Here is a 27,048-nt window from a genome sequence, read left to right as displayed (position 1 = left end):
AAACTGTGACAAAATTTGCTATTTTGAAAAGGAATCGCAAAGTTATTTTTGCTAATAAATGCTAAAAGATTTAACGCGGATACGTGTTAAATTATGTCCTTGGTTTCGAGAGCTTTTCAGGTGCAAGACTGCAGGTAATGTGTGGTTGGATCATCATCTCGATTGTCCATTATTTGAAGTGTCTTCAGGATTTTCGAAAGGTTTGATCATAGATTGTAATTGTTAATATACTTATGATGTTTTAGGACTTTGAATGATACAAATATTTTTCTGGGTTCCAAGAATCGAATGATGTTTTAGCATAGTTTTGAAGTCAAAGTATAGTTTTGAAAGATGTAAGAGTCCTAAGAGTGATGTCTTCTGTTAAGTCTTGACTTGAATTTCGTTTTGTCGTAATCAAATTTGGATGAGAATGGTTGTTTTGATTTCTATGAAAGAATGTATATTATTGTGAAGGTAGTGAGTATAGTTGATGATTGTTGAATCAGAGTCGAAGAATATAATCATATTAATTGTGAATTTATATATCTCTCGGGTATTACCTACCCGTTAAAAAATTTTTCACAAGTAATGTTTTGTACCAGAGAATTTTATTACAATCTTTATGAAAATATATGTACATATATATCTTCTTCAGATGTAATCATGAATTTAATAAGTCAATATAATATTAGACTCATTTGATTTTCGGTTTGAGCTAGAATAAGTAATCTCTAAAACGATTAGGAACCACATATTCTTCACAGAATATTAATGAAGTTATGGATCAATACTTCATTATTTATTCTTATATATATTTCCTTAGTGAATCATGCTGATACTCATTGAACTCTTGCTAACTTCGCAAGATATGAATGTTGTTTCCCAGTAAGCTTCGAGTACATTGAAGATGAAAGTGTAAAATTAATACACTTGGTTTATTATAAAACAAAATTCATTGAATTGAAACAGGGATTGTAGTTAATGATGATTAAGTTGCTGACGAAGGACGTACATCATTGCATATTTGTAGTATGAATTTAAACGAGTAGTATCTATCCTTTTTCAATTCATACTTAATAGCTTAGTACGAAAAGATTTATTTTGGTTTCCGAATTCATATATATAAAATATTTATATAAATTCTTCAGAAGAATGAGTTAATACTTCATAACTCGTTGATGTAATATACGAGTTATTGATGATGTCCACGGTGATTCTTGAACTGGTGGAGCTTGTGATGTCAAAGTTGCTGACGATTCTAACGATGTTGACAACACTGACTGTGTTGGTGAAGCTAAGGGTACTGCTGATGCTGTTGGTAAAGCAAGTCTAGCTTGTACCTTACGCATCATTCTTGTCGGGGTTTTTACTCTTCCTTTTATCATTTCTGTCCACTCATCTGATTTATGGTTAAGGCAGAAATAGGTAATCTCTATGTCTTTAGAGATTACATAATCACCATAGAATGTTTCTCCGATGAAGTTATGAATCAATACTTCATCGTTTGTTGTTGTTGGTACTTCTTGGTATCTATGGTACGTGTGACATTGATATCCGAGGTACGGATGGTGATATTGAGGCGTGTGATGTGGATGTGATTGTTGGTGGTGGTAATGATCCTGTTGATGTTGATGATGGTGATAACGTTGATGCTGGTGATGCTGCTGGTGCTTAGGGTATTGAGGCTTGCGATGTTGATGTTATTGACAGTACTGGTTATGCTGCTGATGCTGCTGATGGTGTTTGTAACCTTCTTACCGTATTCTCCAAAGCCACTACCCGAGTGCGAAGCTCGTTGACTTCTTTTATTACACCAGGGTGATTGTCGGTTCGGACGAGCGGATAAATAAAATCTAGAATTTGATGTAGTATATAATCGTGACGAGATACTCTGGAAATGAGAGAGAAAATGGTTTCTCGAACAGGTTCGCCGGTAAGTGCTTCAGGTTCATCGCCAAGAGGGCAATTTGGTGGATGGAAGGGATCACCTTCTTCTTGTCTCCAATGATTTAGGAGGCTATGAACCCATCCCCAATCCATCCAAAATAGATGATGACTGATTGGTTGATCCATTCCGGTCACACTGCTTTCGGAGCTTGAGTGGTATTCCATATCGGAATCTGAGGGACTTCAACTAGTGAGGAGTTCCATTTCGTATGATTGAATAAAGGATTTTTCGATATGAAATTATTTTCCAGCTATCGGGTGGTATTCTAATTATATAGAATATCCACATATATAGAACAAAAGATCTCATAGATTATGGAGGGATTTACGGAATATGTCAGACAAAGTTTACAGTAACAGATATGCGTAGATATGAATTAGCAAATACGCTAAGATATGAATTTTGTCTATACACCATTCATGCAATGAATGTAGTAAGACGCGTTTAGACTTAAGATGATAAGCAGGTAATTTCCTACAGATGATAAGTAGATGATTTTCGACATAAAATGATAAGCAAAATTTTGCCATGCAGACACGGTCGAAGTCCAGACTCACTAATGCAACCTAACGACTTATCAGTTAGACACACTAATGCAGACCTGGTTCGCTAAGACCACCGCTCTGATACCACATGAAACGACCTGACCCAATCCATAGGGACGAATACAATAACATATGATTACATCGCGAGGCATTTGACCTCTATATGATACGTTTTATAAACATTGCATTCTTTTGAAAAGATATACCATAAATGAATATTTAAAATTCAATGTTTTCAACATCTGATGATTTTTACATATAGACAATCACCGAAAAATAACAGTTTACAAGAATACTTCCGTTGACAATGCAGTCAAAATAAATACACGGTGATGATTTTGTGAATGCAATGCTTCCTCGAATAAAACATGTATGACTCCATGCACATGGTTTCTCTAACATATATTCAAACAGTGGAAGACTTCTAGGAAACTGAGAATAAACATGCTTTAAACGTCAACATAAAGTTGGTGAGATATAGGTTTAATGCTAGCAGCGTTATAAATATAGACCACAAGATTTCATATACATAAACGTTTTAATAAAAATATTCTAAGTGGTTGAGCACTTGATAACCATACTTAACATTTAATCAACGTCGCATATTCCCTTTATTATGAAATCTCACTACACTGTACCAAGTGTAGTCACCGAAACGAAGTAGTGTGCAACCGTTGAATACTGGTCGTCCAGTCCGGTTGGGGTTGTCAGGCCCGATAGATCTATCAACAGGATTCGCGTTTACAATACCACATGTAAATAGTAGTTACCATGCTACAGGGAAGTATGCCAGTGGTACAACTCAACGTAGAATATATTTTTTTTTATCACTTGTGTCCATAACGTAAATCATAAAATGCATGTATTCTCATCCCGAAATATTTAGAGTTTAAAAGTGGGACTATATACTCACTTTTGCCTTGAAGGTATTTAACTCGACTTGGTCTCCGATAGATATCACGAACCTAACCATATATATAATATATCAACATATTTTCTTTTTAAGTAATCGTTACATATATATATATATATATATATATATATATATATATATATATATATATATATATATATATATATATATATATATATATATATATATATATATATATATATATATATATATATATATATACTTTTAATACTTTTAATACTTTTAATATTTTCTTAGTCCGTAGTTAGCAGTCCGATGTTAGTGGTCCACAATTAGTTGCTCAATAAAATAAATAAAGACCCCTTCGTATTCGTATTGATCAGAATTAATCTTGACCCATGGTACCATGTTGTCAAATGACGTGTTGCGTACATAAAGTACCGTGTTGTCAAATGACGTGTTGCGTACAATCATGAGGTCTTATGATTAATCTTCTCGTGTTGTTTACGGTTGGTCCTGAAATATATAAAATCAAATCATAAGTAATTATATATATAAAATATCATATTAATTAGAAAAGATATGATTAATTTACTTTTTCTCCAAATATTTTCGTAGCTAAACTAGCTTCGGATACCCAATCTTGTTTTAGTCGTAGTTTCTTCATTACAACTCCGTTTTTGTTGGTTCAACTTGCCACTTCCTTGGATCGAGTCAAATTTTAAGAATATGAACTGAAAATACCTTAGTTTTTATTCGAAATCACAGGTTATAGGTCAAACTTTGATGAAACTTATGAAAGTGATCATTTTCCATCCTAAAAACAACATTTAATGATCATTTTTCTAAAAATACTTACACTTTGAGTTAAACCATGAAATTTTTATGTGTTAACATATTCATAAGAAATATCATTTTTCCAGAACATGAACTTTCAATTCAAAGTTCAAGATGGTTTTTAATTATCCAACCCAAAACAGCCCCCGGTTGCACTCCGACGACGTAGATTCAGTTTTTAAGGTGTTCTTTGTAAAACCAAGTTATATCTTGTTAAGTTAGCATATCATTATGATATATTACAGGTCTTTAAGTATTTTAAAAGTTAAGTTAGAAGGATCTATTTAGTTTGCAAACAAGTTTGAAATCATTCAAACTATGTTCTTGTTGTTAAAATTTTACAACATAAAATAAGATAGCTATATAATTATGAATCGAACAAGATTATGAACAAGGTTACTACCTCAAGTTACTTGGACAAAGTTACTGTAAGAGATAAGAAAAATCTTGGAATCAAATAGTGGTGGAGTTAGATCAAAAGGTTGGAAGTATACTTCTTCAAATGGGTGGTTATTTTGATATGTTCTTGAAAGAGTTTTCTTATGGTGTTTAAGGCTTGTAATTGAAGCTAAATGATGGGGAAAATGCTTGGTGAATGATCAAGTATGAAGTTAGGAGTATTTTGAGAGAGAAATGAGGGTGTAGGTATGAGAAAATGGAGTGAAGAAATGGTGTTCATTCATAAAAACGTTTTTAGTTTATAAAGAAAGAAAAGGATTCTTAATTTTGTTTTCTTACCAATAATTCATGCTACTTGACAAATCCTAGTTACCTCATATCTAGGGCAGTAATAATGTTGATTAGGATGTTGATTTGATGTGTATATACCAATAGTAAATACATATAGAAGCTGGGTATGATACGGGTACATATACCCTAGATATACGTATAGAAATCTTGAGGAAACGGAATGAGAATTCAAATATAGCTATCTTTTGTGAATATACTTATATTGTTTTATGTATTTAAGTCCTTAAAAAGTAATTAAATACATTATATATACGATACATGTATAAGCATTATAGCTTATAAGTATATATATCAAAGAATGTTACGCATAGTTATCGTTTTGAAAACTTAAGTTAGTAATTTCAAAATATACTTATAACTCATTGTCATTAGTACACAATGAGATGTTAAACCATCCTTAGATCATGTTAAATATATAAAAATACATATATATACACAAACGTATAATTATCGTATGTTATATAGTTCGTGATATCATCGGTCAAATTGGACGGTCAAACGTTGTGTAAAACTCTTTTCAAAAATGTAGCGACCCGACAAAATCGTGTTTGACGGCGCCGTCTATGTAGGTCCCATTACATGGTCATAAGTCTTTAAGACAAAGTTTGACCGAAAATATGTCGCATTCATTTCATAAGTGTGGATGTTTCAAAGTTTACAAAAGTAGTTTCCATAACTAGTACATAACGATGTTTAAGTACAAATGAAACACGTGCGACACAGTTTAAAGTAGTCAAAAGACGCTCCACATATGCATGTATACTCGACATCCAAAGCAAGTATCAAAAGAATGAGCGGAAGCATGTAACACCTAATGTTCAAGGACCTGAGAAAAACATAGAAATCTGTCAACGAAAACGTTGGTGAAATCATAGGTTTAAGTAAGTAAGTGAGTAAAAGTAAGTCGAACCACAAGATTTACATCAATGATAAAATAGTAATACATTCTAAAAGTTAATATTCACGAGCACCCAATTATCAAGGCTTAACATTCCGTCCGTTGAACCCCATTAATAGTGCTAGAACAACACTGTTTCTCGAAAATATATTTCATCTGTGGACGGTAGCGAACCGTCCGAGATGAGGGTTTGTCAAACCCATATGGCCATACAACATAAGTTCACGCCTACACTTACACCCTGCAAGTGTAACTAATGATAATCGAATTGAGGATTTCGTTCTAAACTCGTATGTAGAATGTTTGTTTTCCTCTACTTGTGTTCACTTAGTTAAAAAGAAATGTTTATGTTTTCTCATCCCAAATGTAAGTTCAAATGAGTAAAAGTGGGACTATGATCTCACCTTGAGCGCAAGAGTAAATAAGTACTTCGACAAGTAACGTGTGCAAAGAACAATGCTAGTCTTGACCTAAACAAATAGGTTGTATCAATAACGATAGTCACGATTAGTCAAAGATGTTCAATTAGTCCTATGGCTCGTTACGACTCGATTATGTAGCATGTGAATCAATTTGTCAAGTTTCATGCAAGATACAAGTATAGAAACAAGTTAGGAATGTTGCATAATCATTTGGTTAAGTTTGACAAAAAGTCAAACTTTGGTCGGTCAAAGTCAACGAAAAAGTCAACACGTTCGGGTCGGGTCCCGAACTATTTTTCTGAGGTTTTTAATCATATATGAGCATGTTAGAACAAGTTACGTGTGAATCGGAGGTGCATAGCATAGCAAACATTATTCGAAAATTGACAAAGTTGGACAGACCACTTTGGCGCGCCGCGCGGGTATATGGCGCGCCGCGCCATTACCTGTACAGAGAAATCTGGCAGTTTTTAAGTTTTATGCACGAACCTAACTTCAAACAATCACCATTTATGACCCGCAAACAACCAAAACATGTATCTTATATCATCGGAAAGGTATTTTGACAAGGAAAACAACTAAACACATTTCAACAATCACATTTACTTTTACAACAACCAAAATCACATTCAAAGCTCCTCATTAAATGCATTCAAGTTCATAAATGAAATTTGATGATTCGGCAACTAATTTACATGAATGATATGCCGTTTTGAAGGTGATCAAGCATACAATACAACCTAACACTTACAAATAACATTTCATGTCATTCAAAGCATTAAATGTTCACATTAAATTCTATCAAACCCTAACCAACAACATCAAAATCACTAATCATGTTTATGAAGTTTTCTAAAACAACCTACACATCAAATTGAAGCTAGTGATACTAGGAACACATTTAATACATGCATTTATAACTTTTAACAACATTCAAACAACCAAATCACCAAATCAAACACACCAAAGTTCATACTCAAGCTAATTACTTCAAATAACGAAATCGAGCATATAAATCATATATTCATGTTAGACTTGAGCCATATACACTAATTAACAACTTTATAACTTAAAAACATCAAGAACACAAAATCTAGTGATTTTAGAAAGTTACCCAAATGAGATGTAATCGGTATGGAATCGAAGAGGAAGTTGCAAGGATTCCAAATATGAAATTAGTTTAGATTGAAGCTTGCTAGATTTTGATTAGATGATGAATCTTTGAAATGGTGTTTGAGAGAATTTGTGAAAGTATTAGAGAAAAAATGGAAAAGAAAAGAAATAATGAATGGAGGAGGAAGAGTGTTGACTCTTTGACCTAGTCACCTCTTTGCTCCTTTGTCAAACTTAGTCCCTCAACTTTGGAAACAGGTGCGTGAATTACCTAAACGAGATAATTTAAAACGCGTATTAACGGGAGATGTTATAAACATATAACGGAGTTTAAAATAGTATAACGGAAAAGTAAACGGAAAAAGGCGGGATGTTACATTACCTACTCCTTAAAAGAAATTTTGTCCCGAAATTTAAGTAGGCGTAGTAGTAGTTGTTGCTTCCTCGGAATCTTGCGTTTCCGGAACCGGGAACAAGTGAGGGTATTTCTTTTGCATTTGATCTTGCCTTTCCCAAGTAAACTCGGGTCCCCTTTTGGCGTTCCAACGGACTTTAACAATCGGAATTCGGCTTTGTTTCAAAGTCTTGACGGAGGTGTCCACAATTTCAACCGGTTCCTCCACAAAATGAAGTTTGTCATCAATAGTAAGTTCCTCGAGAGGGATGACGATATCGGGTTCGGCAAGACACTTTTTCAAGTTAGATACATGGAAGGTAGGATGAACGGAGTTCAATTGAGGCGGAAGATCTAAACGATAAGCAACGGTTCCAATACGCTCCAAGATTTCGAAAGGACCAATATACCGCGGATTTAGCTTCCCGCGTTTCCCAAAACAGATTACACCTTTCTAAGGTGCGACTTTTAACATTACTCAGTCACCGACTTGAAATTTGAGGTCGTTGCGTCGTTTGTCGGTATAACTCTTTTGACGACTCCGGGCCGTCCGAAGCCTATCTCGGATTTGTACGATCTTCTCGGTGGTTTCGTGAATGAGTTCGGGTCCGGTGATTTGCACGTCGCCTACCTCGGCCCAACAAAGAGGTGAACGACATTTTCGGCCATATAGCGCTTCAAAAGGTGCGGCTTTAATACTCGCGTGATAACTATTGTTGTAAGAGAACTCGGCGAGAGGTAAGTGCTTGTCCCAAGCTTTTCCAAAATCAACCACGCAAGCTCGTAACATGTCCTCTAAGGTTTGAATTGTACGTTCGCTTTGTCCATCTGTTTGAGGATGATATGCGGTGCTCATATCTAAACGCGTTCCCAACGCTTCTTGCAAGGTACTCCAAAATCTAGAAACAAAACGGCCATCTCGGTCGGAGATAATCGATAAAGGTACACCGTGTCGGGCTACGATCTCCTTGATGTAAAGTTGTGCAAGTTTCTCCATTTTATCCGTTTCTTTCATGGCAAGGAAGTGTGCAGATTTGGTGAGACGGTCAACAATAACCCAAATAGTATCATAACCGCCCGACGTTTTTGGTAGCTTGGTGATAAAATCCATCGTTATCCTTTCCCACTTCCATTGCGGGATTTCGGATTGTTGAAGTAATCCGGACGGTCTTTGGTGTTCGGCTTTGACTTTGGAACATGTCAAACACTTGGAAACATAAGTAGCTACGTCCCTTTTGATGTTCGGCCACCAATATTGTTGTTTAAGGTCATGGTACATCTTATTGGCACCGGGGTGAATCGAGTATCGTGACTTATGGGCTTCATCTAAAATAAGACTTCGTAGGTCCCCATATCTAGGCACCCAAATCCTTCCGGCGAAATATCGAAGTCCGGTCTCCCTAACTTCGAATCGAGAGACGAGAATGTTCAAGAGCTCGTGTGAAACGTTTTCATCCTTGAGAGCCTCATCTTGGGCTACCCGAATTTGGCTATTAAGGTTGGTGTGAATGGTGATGTTTAAAGCTCGGACACGAAAAGGCACCGCTCTTTCTTTTCGACTTAAGGCATCGGCTACTACATTTGCCTTTCCGGGATGGTAACGAAGCTCGCAATCGTAATCGTTTAAGGTTTCAATCCACCTTCGTTGTCTCATGTTTAGTTGCTTTTGATCGAAAATGTGTTGGAGACTTTTGTGGTCGGTAAAGATAGTACTCTTGGTTCCATAAAGATAGTGTCTCCACATTTTAAGTGCAAAGACAACGGCTCCGAGTTCGAGATCATGCGTCGTGTAGTTTCGTTCATGAATTTTGAGTTGTCGAGAAGCATAAGCAATGACTTTCGTTCGTTGCATCAATACACACCCAAAACCATGTTTCGAGGCATCGCAATATACAACAAAGTCATCATTGCCTTCGGGAAGTGACAAGATAGGAGCGGTGGTTAGCTTCGTTTTCAAGATTTGGAATGCGGATTCATGTTCGGTTGCCCAAACGAATTTTCTTCCCTTATGAGTTAACGTGGTTAGAGGACGAGCAACCAAAGAAAAATCCTTGATGAATCTACGGTAGTATTCGGCGAGACCCAAGAATTGACAGATGTGAGTAGGAGTAGTAGGAGTCTCCCATTTACTAATGGCTTCGATTTTCGTTGGATCGACTTTAATACCTTGGTCACTTACAACATGACCAAGAAATTGAACTTCCTTTAACCAAAATTCACACTTGGAGAATTTGGCATAGAGTTGTTCTTGTCTTAAAAGCTCAAGCACAAGTCGGAGGTGTTCCTCGTGTTCTTCTTCGCTTTTTGAATAGACTAAAATATCATCGATGAACACGATAACGAATTTGTCAAGATACGGTTTGCACACGCGGTTCATAAGATCCATGAACACCGCCGGTGCGTTAGTGAGACCAAATGGCATTACAAGAAATTCATAACTACCATAACGAGTTCGGAAAGCGGTTTTGGAGACATCTTCCCCTTAACCCTCAATTGATGATAACCCGAGCGAAGATCGATTTTTGAGTATACACAAGACCCTTGTAAATGATCAAAGAGGTCATCGATGCGAGGAAGAGGATATCGATTCTTTACCGTCAATTTGTTTAGTTCACGATAGTCAATGCACATTCGTAGGGATCCGTCTTTCTTTTTAACAAACAAAATCGGAGTGCCCCAAGGTGAATGGCTAGGTTGGATAAAACCACGATCAATTAGTTCTTGGATTTGACTTTGCAATTCTTGCATTTCAGATGGAGCGAGTCTATATGGTGCACTTGCTACGGGTGCGGCTCCCGGAATAAGATCGATTTGGAATTCAACCGGTCGATGGGGTGGAAGACCTGGCAATTCATCGGGAAATACATCGGAATAGTCACTAACAATTGGCACATCATCGATGTACTTCTCATCGGACTCGACTTTCTTAACGTGAGCAAGGATCGCAAAACAATCCTTACGGAGTAGTTTTCTAACTTCAATACACGAAACGAGGTTGAGTCCGGTGCAACTCTTATCGCCATAGACGATCAAAGGTTCACCATTCTCGATAGGGATTCGGATTGCGTTAAGATCACAAAGGATGTGAGATTTCATTTTGGCTAGCCAATTCATACCGATTATTACATCGAAGCTCCCTAGTTCCATGGGTATCAAGTCAATTTCAAACTCATTACCCAAAATGTTTAACGTACACCCCCGGTAATATGTGTCGGCACTCAATAGTTTTTCGTTGGCCACTTCAATGATATAAGTGGTATCTAGTGGACGTGGTGGAGTATTAAAAGAATGAGTCAAAGTCTTGGATACAAAACTCTTATCGGCACCCAATCGAATAAACAAGTAACATAAGTGTTGTTGAGAAGAAACGTACCCGTGACCAATTCACTATCATCTAGGGCTTCCTCGGTGTTGATGTTGAAAGCTCGGCCGCGCGTATTGGGGTTATCTTTCCTCTTCGGGCATGCATTTCTATAATGGCCCGTTTGGCCACATTCGTAACAAGTGACCGTTTTTGGAGGATTGGGCCCTTTTCGAGCGATGGGGGCGGCGCTTGTGCAATTGTTGGCCTTATGACCAACTCCTTGGCACCGGTGGCAAATTAGCTTGCCGCATTCACCCGAGTGGTGCTTGTGACATTTGTTGCAAAAAGGTTGGGTTCCGGCATAACCTTTCTTGCCGTCATTGTTGAAAGGCTTTTTGGTGAAGGTATTGTTGTTGTAGTTGCTTGATGGAGTGGCTTCCCATTTCCTTTTGTTTCCACCCAATTTGTCTTCGGCCTTAGGAGCCAGCACTATGATTTCATCAACTGTTTCAATCAATTGGCGGGCCATGTTCAAAGCAGCTTGGTGATTAACGGGTTTGGATGACATCACTCCTTGTTTGATGCTTTTTGGAAGACCGTCGGGGTTCACGAGATTAGGACACATAAAGGATAGTTCGGTGAAGCGTTGGTTGTAGGCCTTGAGATCGTTTCCGACCGCCTTCAAAGTTCTTAGCTCTTGTTCGAGCTTTCGGGTTTCTTCGCGAGGGAAATATTCAACAATCATCTTTTCCCTTAAATCGGCCCAAGAGAGGGCATGAGCTTCATCGGTACCCACCGATTGTATATAGGTGTTCCACCATGTGAGGGCGACACCGGCGAAAGTGTGTGAGGAGTATTTGACCTTGTCTTGGTCCCGACAACCGCTTATGCTAAAGACGGCTTCCATTTGCTCAAACCATCGGGTGAGCACGACCGGTCCCCCGGTTCCATCAAAAGTGTGAGGTTTACACCCCATGAAGGATTTGTAGGAGCACCCTTCGTTTGAGTTACCGGCTCCATTGTTGTTGTTGTTGTGGTTGTTGTTATTGTTGGAGGAGTGATCAGCCATGGCCGCTTCCACGACGGTGGCTATCATTCGTTGTAGAGCTTGTTCGGGAGTCTCATGGCGTGGCACACGACGAGGAGGCATTGTTCCTTCAAAACACAAGAATACCGTTGATTAGTATTTTCAATAATACTAATCATGATATGGAATAAGGATAGAGAGAAAAAAATTTCCTTGACTCGCCTTAAATTCTTTATGCCACAATATCGGAACGTTCATATGAGTCATCGTAATATAATCCCGGAAATTATATTACCCTGATTCATATGTGCATTCGACATCATTTCACTAAGTCAAGGTGGCGCGTCAATCAAATTAAACAACGTGAGATTAAGATGAAATAAAAGTAGATGTGAGTAGAAACGTTCGAGTATAATGCACAAGTAGTCAAGTAATTCCTACTTCAAGTCTATATGCCGGTTGTAGTCTAGACTCACTAATGTACCCTATGACTCGGGGTTGACACCAGTGAACTCTAAATCCCTACAACCAACGCTCTGATACCATCTGTAGCGACCCGACAAAATCATGTTTGACGGCGCCGTCTACGTAGGTCCCATTACATGGTCATAAGTCTTTAAGACAAAGTTTGACCGAAAATATGTCGCATTCATTTCATAAGTGTGGATGTTTCAAAGTTTACAAAAGTAGTTTCCATAACTAGTACATAACGATGTTTAAGTACAAATGAAACACGTGCGACACAGTTTAAAGTAGTCAAAAGACGCTCCACATATGCATGTATACTCGACATCCAAAGCAAATATCAAAAGAATGAGCGGAAGCATGTAACACCTAATGTTCAAGGACCTGAGAAAAACATAGAAATCTGTCAACAAAAACGTTGGTGAAATCATAGGTTTAAGTAAGTAAGTGAGTAAAAGTAAGTCGAACCACAAGATTTACATCAATGATAAAATAGTAATACATTCTAAAAGTTAATATTCACGAGCACCCAATTATCAAGGCTTAACATTCCGTCCGTTGAACCCCATTAATAGTGCTAGAACAACACTGTTTCTCGAAAATATATTTCATCTGTGGACGGTAGCGAACCGTCCGAGATGAGGGTTTGTCAAACCCATATGGCCATACAACATAAGTTCACGCCTACACTTACACCCTGCAAGTGTAACTAATGATAATCGAATTGAGGATTTCGTTCTAAACTCGTATGTAGAATGTTTGTTTTCCTCTACTTGTGTTCACTTAGTTAAAAAGAAATGTTTATGTTTTCTCATCCCAAATGTAAGTTCAAAAGAGTAAAAGTGAGACTATGATCTCACCTTGAGCGCAAGAGTAAATAAGTACTTCGACAAGTAACGTGTGCAAAGAACAATGCTAGTCTTGACCTAAACAAATAGGTTGTATCAATAACGATAGTCACGATTGGTCAAAGATGTTCAATTAGTCCTATGGCTCGTTACGACTCGATTATGTAGCATGTGAATCAATTTGTCAAGTTTCATGCAAGATACAAGTATAGAAACAAGTTAGGAATGTTGCATAATCATTTGGTTAAGTTTGACAAAAAGTCAAACTTTGGTCGGTCAAAGTCAACGAAAAAGTCAACACGTTCGGGTCGGGTCCCGAACTATTTTTATGAGGTTTTTAATCATATATGAGCATGTTAGAACAAGTTACGTGTGAATCGGAGGTGCATAGCATAGCAAACATTATTCGAAAATTGACAAAGTTGGACAGACCACTTTGGCGCGCCGCGCGGGTATATGGCGCGCCGCGCCATTACCTGTACAGAGAAATCTGGCAGTTTTTAAGTTTTATGCACGAACCTAACTTCAAACAATCACCATTTATGACCCGCAAACAACCAAAACATGTATCTTATATCATCGGAAAGGTATTTTGACAAGGAAAACAACTAAACACATTTCAACAATCACATTTACTTTTACAACAACCAAAATCACATTCAAAGCTCCTCATTAAATGCATTCAAGTTTATAAATGAAATTTGATGATTCGGCAACCAATTTACATGAATGATATGCCGTTTCAAAGGTGATCAAGCATACAATACAACCTAACACTTACAAATAACATTTCATGTCATTCAAAGCATTAAATGTTCACATTAAATTCTATCAAACCCTAACCAACAACATCAAAATCACTAATCATGTTTATGAAGTTTTCTAAAACAACCTACACATCAAATTGAAGCTAGTGATACTAGGAACACATTTAATACATGCATTTATAACTTTTAACAACATTCAAACAACCAAATCACCAAATCAAACACACCAAAGTTCATACTCAAGCTAATTACTTCAAATAACGAAATCGAGCATATAAATCATATATTCATGTTAGACTTGAGCCATAGACACTAATTAACAACTTTATAACTTAAAAACATCAAGAACACAAAATCTAGTGATTTTAGAAAGTTACCCAAATGAGATGTAATCGGTATGGAATCGAAGAGGAAGTTGCAAGGATTCCAAATATGAAATTAGTTTAGATTGAAGCTTGCTAGATTTTGATTAGATGATGAATCTTTGAAATGGTGTTTGAGAGAATTTGTGAAAGTATTAGAGAAAAAATGGAAAAGAAAAGAAATAATGAATGGAGGAGGAAGAGTGTTGACTCTTTGACCTAGTCACCTCTTTGCTCCTTTGTCAAACTTAGTCCCTCAACTTTGGAAACGGGTGCGTGAATTACCTAAACGAGATAATTTAAAACGCGTATTAACGGGAGATGTTATAAACATATAACGGAGTTTAAAATAGTATAACGGAAAAGTAAACGGAAAAAGGCGGGATGTTACAAAAAACACAAGTCTCAACGATTTGGATTGCTTATCATGTTGGTAAGGTTTAATTTATGTAAATATTAATCTCATAAGTATAAAACGATTGAAAAAATTCGGGTCGTTACAGGCGGGTCGGGGGTTTTCTCTACTAAATGTCTCACGAAGGTTATTATGGATAAATGTCTTTCCAATTCAACTAATAACACTCCAACTTTAAGGAACAGACTAGTCCCTTTGAAGGTTGCGGTATTCATATGGAGAGCGAGGCGGAATCGTTTGCCCGTGTTGTCCGAACTTGACAAACGGGAAATTGATCTCCACTCCGTTCTTTGTCCTTTGTGTGAAGAAGTTGTGGAAACGGTTGACCATGCGTTATTTTCTTGCAAAAAGGTTCAAGAAATTTGGGGTAGGGTTCTTAAATGGTGGGGAATAAGCTCGACACCTCTTGGTTTTGACGACATCATAAGCGGGAACATTCCATTTCAAAGTTCGGATGCGGGTGCGAAGATTTGGCAAGCAATGGTATGGACTAGTACTTACCTCATTTGGCAAAAGAGGAATCATAAGGTCTTCAAGAAAGAATATTGGTCTCCGCCGGTTGCCTTAAATGATATTCAAATTAAGAGTTTCGATTGGATTTCGAAGAGATGCACAACAAAGAGTATTGAGTGGTTCGATTGGCTTCAAAACCCACACTCTCTTATTATGTAAATTGTAATTTTTCATATGTGATTTCGAGTACTATTGTTGTAAACATAGGATTCTAGCTCGGTATCGCTATGTTCTCATCTAGTGAGTATCCTTGTAATGTTCGAGTTTTGAGTTTATTTATTAATAAATTGCCGTTCAAAAAAAAAAAAAAGGTCACTTTGATATGTTAATTAACAAGCGTCAAGAAACTTACCTGTCTTATTTTCTCAATCCCTGTGGCTGCAATGAAATCGGGAAGTTGAAACGGCTGTTTCTCAATACCACGTTTTCCCTGCAAACACGATTCAAAGCATGATGAGATCCAAATGAAACGAAGAGTAATATCAAACAGTAAAGTAGTTATATTTAAACCATTTTATTAAAAGAACTTTCTGAAATAAACAAAACTTATGTTCAAGTCCCAACACACACCAACCCATATATAAAAAGAAACCATTATATGGTTCCTTTGAAAAAAAACCTACATGTCGAAGCGCCAAAGATTGTCACATCGGTTTCCCTGCAAAAACCATATATATAAATATAAGACAAACCTGATCAACTTATTTTTTTTAAAGAACACCCACCCTATTTTTATTCCAGAAGGGTCATTTTAACATAAATGCATACTCTTGAAGGAAACAAGATCAATATATGTTACAATGCAATTTGCCTAAAAAAAGTAAATAACTTTATAATGGTAACAAACCTGTAGAAATTTTCTTTTTTGACACCAATGTCTCGGCACAGGAACAGTATTGCGATAAGATTTAAGAAAAACCAGCAACTTTGGATCAGTAGAGGTGGCATCCCACACCTGAAACTCGTAATAAAAAATATAGAAAAATGGTGTTAGTAGACGTACTAAACCAGACAAGTAAAAAAACAATATGACAAACTAAATGGCCATAAAAAAAAATGAATATGGTGCACCTCAACTACATCTGGTCTTGTACTTATTTGCTTTAGTTCAGCAATGGTCATCCGGCGTTGAAGCTGCAAAAAGAAAAGAAAAAAAAAATATAAAGATTGAAATTAGGACCAAAATATGGAAAATGGCATTAAATTTCGTCAAAGTAATAAAAAAAGGTATAATTAAATAACCTTTTTCCTTTTGATAGAGATGCCTCCGTTATCCATTCGTTGGCCATCTTGTTCTTCTTCCTCTGAATCTGAACTGGCTTTTATGTTTGATGCTGCATTAGTAACAATATCTTCATTCTTATAGTTTTCCTACAAGAGTTGCATCATAAAAAACATGAGCATAACCATTTTGATTACAATAAAAATACATAAAAATAAATATAAATTAATGGTAAAAAATAAGACCGCTTATACCTCAGAGGCGGAAGCTTCCTTGAAGGTGAACTTCTTCTCAATGACCTTTCTGAACTCATCGTCAAAATAACCATCGAGTTCTACTTTTTCAGGGATATACACAATTTCAACTTGCTCCATGACCTAAAAAGAAATAAAAAATTAATCAAGATTAATTATGATTTATGATATTTATGATACCAATAATAACAATAAGAATAATAATAAATAAATGATTCAAGAAGAAGCAAAAACATATGTGCCTGAAAACTTTGAATGAGCAAATCAACTAGTAGCACAAGACATCATACGCAAGATACATACAAATATGTGATCACATGAGCCTCTTTTATATTGTTAAGTACCAAACTAAATTTTATGCTTATATACTAGATAGTAATATAATAAGTATTTATACAAACAATACACAATACACTACCTAACTAAGCTTAAATTATGCTAGCACAACTAGTTCCCACGAAGCATGTCTTGTACTACATTCAAAAAATAGATGACGCGTTTAACGATTCATAAAAAAATTGGTTGTTGATATTTAGCAGATACTGTTGGAAACTAAACTTGATTGTGGGCTATTTGTTTTGTATTTGGGCTTGCAAGTATACAACTATTTTGGATCAAGATTATAGCCCATTATGTAGAAACTTCTTGTAATATGTAGTAGTGAAAGTGTGTAGAATGTGTGTAGAATAATCTTGTAAAATATCTAGGTCTAGAAATACTAGGAAATATCTAGATAGTAGTAGATGATGGAGTGATCTAGACTACTCCATTGAGTAGTATAAATAGAGGGCTTCACCCCTCATTTGTAATTAAGCAACAAAGCAATTCAATAAGCAAATCAAGTAATAAACAAAGCCTTCAAGATCAATCAAACTTCTAAATCATCAATCCTCTCTTCCACAAATAATATACATAACCTCCTATTTCTAACAAATTGGTATCAAGAGCTTGGTTCGACAAGATGATGGCCAACAATGTCATCACATTTCCTCGCCTCACAAAGGATAATTATGATCGATGGAGCATCCAAATGAAGACCTTCCTAGGTGGACAAGACTTATGGGAGATTGTGGAGGAAGGCTATGAGGAACCTGCAGAAAAAGGTCCTCTCGGCAAGGAGAAAAAATTAATGAAGACGAACGATCAAAAGGCTCTTTCCATCATCCAACAAAGTGTAGATGATGGAGCTTTTGAGAAAATTGCAAGTGCAACCACCGCCAAGAAAGCATGGGAGATCTTGGAGAATTCTCACAAGGGAGTTGAAAAGGTGAAAAAGGTTCGACTACAAACACTACGAGGTGAGTTCGAATCCTTAAATAAGAAAGACTCAGAATCAATTTCCGATTATTTTACAAGAGTCTTGGCGATTGTCAATCAATTAAAGAGGAATGGTGAAACTCTAAGTGATGTAAGAGTCATTGAGAAGATTCTTAGATCATTAGATTCAAAATTCGACTATATAGTCGTAGCCATCGAAGAATCTAAAGATCTAGAATCAATGACTATCGATGAACTCATGGGTTCACTACAAGCCCATGAAGAGAGGTTCAATAAGAATAATAAGGAGCCATTGGAGCAAGCTTTACAAGCAAAACTGTCTTTCAAGGAAGAGAGCAGTGAAAAGACTCATCAAACGATTCAACGAGGTCGTGGTCAAGAACGTGGCCGAGGACGAGGACAAGGATATATCAAACGTGGAGGTTATAGTTCTTACAGAAATGAAGAAAGAAGTCAAAATTTCCACCCGACAAGAGGTCGCGGGAGAGGCTACACAAGTAGAAGGCCAAGGTATGACAATTCTCAAACCAAATGCTATAATTGTCATAAATTTGGCCACTATGCTTCGGAATGCGAGAAGTCAAACAATTACGTGCAAGAAAGAGCAAATTTAGTGCAAGAAGATACCGAAGCCGTGAAAAACACTTTGTTACTAGCATGCAAAGGTGAAGATAACGGAGAATCAAATTTATGGTATCTCGACACGGGTGCAAGCAACCATATGTGCGGTGACAAAAACATGTTTGTGGAGTTAGACGAGGTAATTAGTGGAAATATCACCTTCGGAGATTCCTCTAAAGTCCCGGTTAAAGGCAAAGGTAAGATTCTCATCCGCTTGAAAAATGGAAGGCATCAATTTATCTCTAACGTGTATTATGTGCCTAATATGAAGACGAATATACTGAGTATTGGACAACTCTTAGAGAAAGGCTATGATATTCACATGATAAATCGTACTCTTTCTTTAAGAGACCAAAAAGGAGGTTTGATTGCTAAGGTGCCAATGTCAACGAATATGATGTTCATGCTAAATATTCAACATGACATTCCAAGATGTTTAAAAGCATGTTTCAAAGATAATTCTTGGCTTTGGTACATGAGATACGGGCACTTAAATTTTGGAGGGTTAAAATTATTATCAAGTAAAGGAATGGTGAAGGGTTTGCCTCCAATTAATCATCCGGATCAAATATGTGAGGGATGCCTTCTAGGAAAGCACTTCCGAAACAGTTTTCCAACAGAAGCTTCTAGTAGAGCGAAGAAACCTCTAGAACTTATTCACACGGATGTGTGTGGACCCATCAGCCCACCGTCTTTTGGTAAAAATAGATATTTTATTCTATTCATTGATGATTTTAGTCGAAAGACATGGGTCTATTTTCTAAAAGAGAAGTCGGAAGCTTTTGGAAGGTTCAAGAAGTTTAAAGCATTTGTGGAGAATCAAAGTGGTCTCACCATAAAGGCGTTGAGATCCGATCGTGGAGGAGAGTTCACATCCAAGGAATTCAAGAAATTTTGCGACAACAACGGGTTACAACGTCCTCTAACTCTTCCGTATTCACCTCAACAAAATGGTGTTGCGGAAAGAAAAAATAGGACCATTCTTGATATGGCCCGGAGTATGTTAAAGAGCAAAAGGATGCCTAAGGAGTTTTGGGCTGAGGCAGTGGACTGTGCGATCTATCTATCAAATCGCTCGCCCACTAGAAGTGTCAAAAACAAAACACCCATTGAAGCTTGGAGTGGAAGGAAGCCCGGCATCTCACACCTTCGAGTGTTCGGAAGTGTGGCATATGCTCATGTGCCAGATCAGAAGAGGACGAAGCTCGATGATAAAAGCGAGAAACTCATATTCGTAGGTTATGACTCAAGTTCGAAGGGTTACAAGCTATACAATCCCAAGAATGGTAAAGTAATCTCAAGTCGAGACGTGGTGTTCGATGAAGAAGCAACATGGGATTGGAATGTTCCCGAAGAGGAGAACTACGACTTTCTCCCTTATCCATTCGAGAGTACTGCAAAGAACGAAGAATATCTAGAAGTTCAAGAACCTTCTAGTACACCATCTCAGCACTCTCCACATACTCCAACCACTACACCTAATGAAGTGACACCAACATCAGGAGGAGAATCAAGTAGGCTACAACATCACACAAGGAGCATTGAGGAGTTGTACGAGGTAACACAACCTATGGAGGATCTATCATTGTTCTGCCTTCTTGCCGATTGTGAGCCAATAAGTTACGAAGACGCAGCGAAAAGCCAAAAGTGGAAACGTGCCATGGACGAGGAGATTCAAGCAATCGAGAAGAATGATACGTGGGATCTTGCTACACTACCAAAAGGGCATAAGGCTATTGGTGTAAAGTGGGTGTACAAGGCCAAGAAGAATTCCAAAGGTGAAGTTGAAAGATACAAGGCAAGGTTGGTGGCGAAAGGATATAGTCAACGAGCTGGCATAGACTATGAAGAAGTATTTGCTCCCGTCGCTCGTCTAGAAACTATAAGATTAATAATCTCACTTGCGGCTCAGCATAATTGGAAGATTTATCAAATGGATGTCAAATCCGCGTTCCTTAATGGCCACTTAGAAGAAGAAGTCTATATAGAACAACCTTTGGGATACGTCGTGAAAGGCCAAGAGAATAAGGTGCTGAAATTGAAAAGGGCCTTATATGGGTTGAAGCAAGCGCCTCGAGCATGGAATAGCAGGATAGACAAGTATTTCCAACAGAATGGCTTTACAAAATGCCCACATGAGCATGCTCTATATACCAAAGTAAGCAAGGAAGGAGATGTTATGATTGTGTGCCTATATGTGGATGACTTGATATTCACTGGTAGTAATACTAAAATGTTTGATGAGTTCAAGAAAGCAATGGTTCGGGAGTTCGAGATGACCGACATTGGACTTATGGCTTACTATCTTGGGATCGAGGTAAAACAAAAGAAAGAAGGAATATTCATATCCCAAGAAGGTTATGCGAATGAGGTGCTCAAGAAGTTTAAGATGAATGACTGCAAGTCAATGAACACACCGGTGGATTGCAATCTCAAATTGTCAAAAGATGATGAAGGATACTTGGTGGATCCAACACAATACAAGAGTTTGGTTGGAAGTCTGAGGTACCTAACCTGCACGAGGCCAGATATTCTCTACGGAGTTGGACTAGTAAGTCGATACATGGAAGCACCTACAATAAATCACTTGAAGGCGGCCAAGAGGATACTTCGCTACATCAAAGGTACGATTGACTATGGCCTGTTTTATTCGCCTTCTGAGCACTTCAAGCTAGTTGGATACAGTGATAGTGATTGGGCTGGAGACATAGATGATCGTAAGAGTACGAGTGGTTTCGTGTTCTATATGGGAGATACGGCGTTCACATGGAGCTCGAAGAAGCAACCCATTGTGACTTTGTCAACGTGTGAAGCCGAGTTTGTAGCAGCAACATCGTGCACCTGTCATGCAATATGGCTCAGGAAGTTACTAAATGAGCTTAAGTTTTTTCAAAAGGAAGCTACAGAGATATATGTGGATAACAAGTCTGCGATTGCTCTAGCAAAGAATCCAGTCTTCCATGATCGAAGCAAGCACATCGATACGAAATACCATTACATCAGGGAGTGTGTTACAAATAAAGAGGTGCAGATAAAGTACGCGAAGTCACTTGACCAAGTTGCTGATATTTTCACAAAGCCTCTAAAACACGAGACTTTTCAGAGATTACGGAATATGCTCGGAGTGACGAAATCAAGTTTAAGGGGGGCTGTTGGAAACTAAACTTGATTGTGGGCTATTTGTTTTGGATTTGGGCTTGCAAGTATACAACTATTTTGGATCAAGATTATAGCCCATTATGTAGAAACTTCTTGTAATATGTAGTAGTGAAAGTGTGTAGAATGTGTGTAGAATAATCTTGTAAAATATCTAGGTCTAGAAATACTAGGAAATATCTAGATAGTAGTAGATGATTGAGTGATCTAGACTACTCCATTGAGTAGTATAAATAGAGGGCTTCACCCCTCATTTGTAATTAAGCAACAAAGCAATTCAATAAGCAAATCAAGTAATAAACAAAGCCTTCAAGATCAATCAAACTTCTAAATCATCAATCCTCTCTTCCACAAATAATATACATAACCTCCTATTTCTAACAGATACAATGGTCAAATACTTAATTTTTCGGAGGAGCATAAAAACTAATGATATGCAACAACTATATGCTTCACCTTAAGCTAATTTATCATCTAATTATCAATCATTTATATAATATATTACATCTAATTTATATACCAACTGCCTATACACACAGCATATCATATGTCTAATTCTAATCTCAAACTATATACTATTACAGATAAAATAAAAGGCCTCATTCCTTACAGGTCCAACTATTCCAGAAAAAAAAATAAAGAAACAAATTAATATATTTATATGTAATAAACAAAAATATAATACATATTATCTAACAGACATATAACAGTTACGTAAATTACCAAGTTATGAAACCCTAACTCGCAAATTAACGATACAATACCCGCAGAAGATCAGAGTTTGCAACTTCGTCTGCCATTGAAAATCAATAAGTTGATGTTAACGAAAGAAGAATATGGTTAGATGTGATGTGATGTGAAAGATCGTCGATTTATAAAAGAATCGTCGAGTTGGATATTAGGTCGGTTATTCCGGTATTTCTTTTTGGCTGAGATAAATACTCCATAATAAATAAATAAATAAATAAATATGATAAATAATAAATAATAAATATAAACTAATTAATTAAGAATAATAAGCTAAATTTTGTTTATTCTCCGTATATACTCTCAATTACATAATTATAATTTAATTATAATTATAATAATTATAATTATTATAATTATAATTTATGCATGTAAATAAAAACACTGAGGTAATAGTGTAATAGTAATAATTCTTAAAATTTTAACTATTAAATTGATAGTGCTAAGAACCCAGAGGCGGAGTCACATGTAATTCATTGGGTGCAATTGACACCAACGAAAAAGGATTTGCAGTGTAAATTTTTAGGCTTTTTAAATCTGTAATACCGTAACTTTATTACTATGAAACCATCACTTTCTCACTAAGGACACCATCTATTCTGTTTTGGAATAGAAGTTAGTTGGAATTTAGCCTAATATCTATTAATGCCCAATAACATGTGTTTACACACTTTTAATCAGAATCTATGGCGGCGTGACCATATTTACCGTCCAATGTTTACAACAAAACAATATTAATTATATATTGTCACATAACTCTGTTTCATAACAATCACACATTAAATAGCAACTATAATACATGTAATATTTACAAAACTTCTCTTTTCCTTTGATGCTAACGAAAGAAAGATTTGAAGGAACATTCACTACCACAATTCTGGTCTAATACGGCGACACTATGTCACCACATTAGGCACACATGTCGCCACAATAGACTGATTTGCGGCGACAAATACATCACAAAACGGTCGCCGCAATAGATGCGTCACCTTTGATATTATGCGGCGTCTTTTGTGGCGACACATGTGGGGCCCACACACGGTAAAAGAAAAGGAAAAAGAAATTCTAAAATATAGTTTTTGGCGACAAATTGCGGCGACATTTATTTTTCAAATAAAAAGAAAATTAAAATCTATTATGACGTCATCTATTATTAGCGGCGACTTCCTTTTGCGACATGTCGCCACAAAATGCGAAAATCTGCACAGGTCGCAGCTGCTTTTTCTGCTTCCCACGCAAAAATGCTGGGTTTTCTTCCCGCATACAAAACCTGTTATTGCTCGTTTTATAACATGCGAATCAACAAACAAATCTAGTATAAACTAAACGATTTCAAATAACACAAATTACAATCGTTTAACATACGAATTACAAACCAAATTGTTCAAAATATCAAATTCTTCAACATCCGAATTACAAACTAAAGTCTAAACACCAAAGATCCCTATGCACCATCGCCACTATCACCACATCCATCGTCTTCATCACTATCACCACATCCGTCGTCTTCATCATTATCACCACAATCGTCCTCATTGTCCTCGGGAGATGTTCTTGGGAGCCATATAAAAATCGTAATACTTTATCCATTCACGTAATTCCATATCCGAACCCTCGAAACATTGCTGGAAATTATAACACAATTTCAGATTAACATATTAGTTCAAAAAAATGGTTCATGATTCTATTTGTGTTTTACAAATTTTGTTTTTATTTATTTTGAAGTAAAGTTACCTATTTGTTCACTTAATATGCAACAAATGGTTCACAATTCTATTTGTGTCGTTTATAACTTTATTTAGCTTGTTTTTACAAATTACAAACTCATATCATTCGGAGTCATCACTAAGATAAGTGTGTGCTTCACATGGATTTGTAGCATGGACATCTACATTTATTAGCTTATTAGCAAACGCTTTACAACTCTCGATAAATGCATTAATACCATTCTAAAATTCAGTAATAGTGAGGTAAACTAAAGTAGTCCAACTCCCTGTCAACTTACAAACATGGTATTGACACAGTTCGCAAGAACATAAACATTAACAAATTAATAAATTAAGGAGCAATTTCAGGGTTCAGATATAAGCATTTCTTAAACTTCTACATTTATAAAAGGATAACTTGCCTTAACCGACAGAGAAAGTGACAATGCAACAGCACCTCTTAGATCAGACCAGATAAGTACAGTAGCTTCTTTCCAATCCAAGCCATAACCAAAATAACGCAGAAAAGGATATAATGATCCAACTACTATGGCCCGCGAAAGTTGTAGCAAAACGTAGAGTAGGATGCGGTAGCCCCAAGCACTTTCTGTGTCAAACATAATCATTTATTTTCAGGCCAATGCAATATATGTAATATGCTGCACATATAACAAAGGTGGACACGTAAACTGAAAAAGAAGATAAAGAAATGAGAAGAACATGTAAGAAGCGGTTACCTTCATTTTGAGAATGCTGTCACCTCCAAGTATACCTTCAGCTATGACTACTCCACTGACGCACAAAAAAATTATATATAATTTATTTATTTTTCAAAGTTCAAGCATTACACACAAAGAATAATAAGAACTATGGCATATATCCCTTATTTTTCATATTAAAATAATGTTATACATGAAGTTTTTATTCCGAGAACACATACCTCAAGATGAAGATAAGTGTATTAGCGATATATGCTACCATTTCCCTGCATTTCAACACGGGAATGGCTTTAAAGAGTATTACAAAGAATTTGCACTCATGCATGTTGAAATTATACGATAAATGTGACTTAACAACTAGAACAAGTACACGAGGTATTGACCCATAAGCTATTGATACCATTTTATAATAATTTATGTGATGCAGAGGTGATACCTATACCAGGGTATATTGGACAGTTATACTACTTGTGCTTTAAGTAGTATTGATAATAATAGTTTAGTAAGTAACATATGTATATTGCTAATAGAAGGAACATTAGTCACTTCATTATTACATAATTTTAGTGGCCATCCTAAAATGTGCTTAATTTTCATGAATCTTTTTACAAGGCCTTTAGTCAGATGTGTGGCAAGGTATAACTATAACTATAACTTTATAAATTTACAACTAACAAAACATATACTGCATATCCAAAACATACATGATATAATATAAATTAAGTTCAACATAGCAACATAAATGCAGTAGGCTAGTTAGTAGTTTCGGTTGCTATACCCTTTTCCATTCATTTAGCCTTTTTCATTCTAAGTGCTCAATAATCCAAAATTACCAAATATAATAATTTCTAAGTTCAAAAATCAACAAACTTGCAAATAAATGAAAATATAACATATATAATATCATGGTTTTGCTAAAATCGTACAATTGAAAACGAAAAATCTAAAATTTCATATGATTTTGCTCAAATCCGAATTTTTTAGCAATAATCTTTAGAAATTGAAAGTTTTGAGAAATTGGAGGTTAGATGTTTACCTTATACAAGATTGTGAGGTGAAATCTTGGTTAGATTCGCTTTTAAGTTGTAACCCGAGAAGAAGAATAATTGGGGTTAAAGATGATGAAAGAAAAAAGGGTTTTGAGAGAAGAAGAATTGGGGTTACAAAAATGAAAGAAAAAGGGTTTGGGGTCTGCTCAAAATTTTCATTTATTTTCCCTCCAGCGGTAAATGAAAATTTTCAAGGAAAATTGATGAAAAGTTTTCTCAAGTCTTTCTTATTTTTTTAGTTATATATATATATATATATATATATATATATATATATATATATATATATATATATATATATATATATATATATATATATATATATATATATATAGGGGCAGAATCAATGGGAAAGTAACTAATCGGGGGAAGCGGGGGAAACAAAAAAAAATTCGTACTTTGAAAAAACTTTGTTCACGAACATTATAGATTGGATGAAAATATGAACATTTAGAAAAGACACTTCGTGATGAATGTTATTATTTTGGCGGGAAAACGATCGACAAAAATAACATTCAAGATAATATTGTTCGTGAAAAATGTTAACGTTTTTTTTTCCATGTTTTGTGAAGTAAAATTTAGCCCTTTTTTTCTTTCTAAACCCTAATATCTTCCCCCCGCTTCCCCCCGATTGGTTACTTCCCTCTTGATCCTACATATATATATATATATATATATATATATATATATATATATATATATATATATATATATATATATATATATATAAGGAGAGGATTCAGTGAGAACTCCACAGTTGTGAGAACTCTGAAAACTCAAAATACACTCCAAATACACTGAAATTCGAGCAAATTTACACACGGACGAACAA

General features: G+C 36.1%; 1 pseudogene; it reads right to left on the bottom strand.

Annotated features, from left to right (window-relative positions):
* The window catches only part of LOC139877341 (uncharacterized), a 98,147-nt pseudogene extending 75,293 nt beyond the window's left edge, over positions 1-22,854 (bottom strand).
* Positions 22,855-27,048: the final 4,194 nt, after the last annotated feature.

This window comes from Rutidosis leptorrhynchoides, chromosome 11, assembly GCF_046630445.1.
Source record: "Rutidosis leptorrhynchoides isolate AG116_Rl617_1_P2 chromosome 11, CSIRO_AGI_Rlap_v1, whole genome shotgun sequence".
Classification (NCBI taxonomy): Eukaryota; Viridiplantae; Streptophyta; class Magnoliopsida; order Asterales; family Asteraceae; genus Rutidosis; species Rutidosis leptorrhynchoides.
Note: the sequence above shows the minus strand (reverse complement) of the source record. Positions and strands in the feature narration are given on the sequence as shown.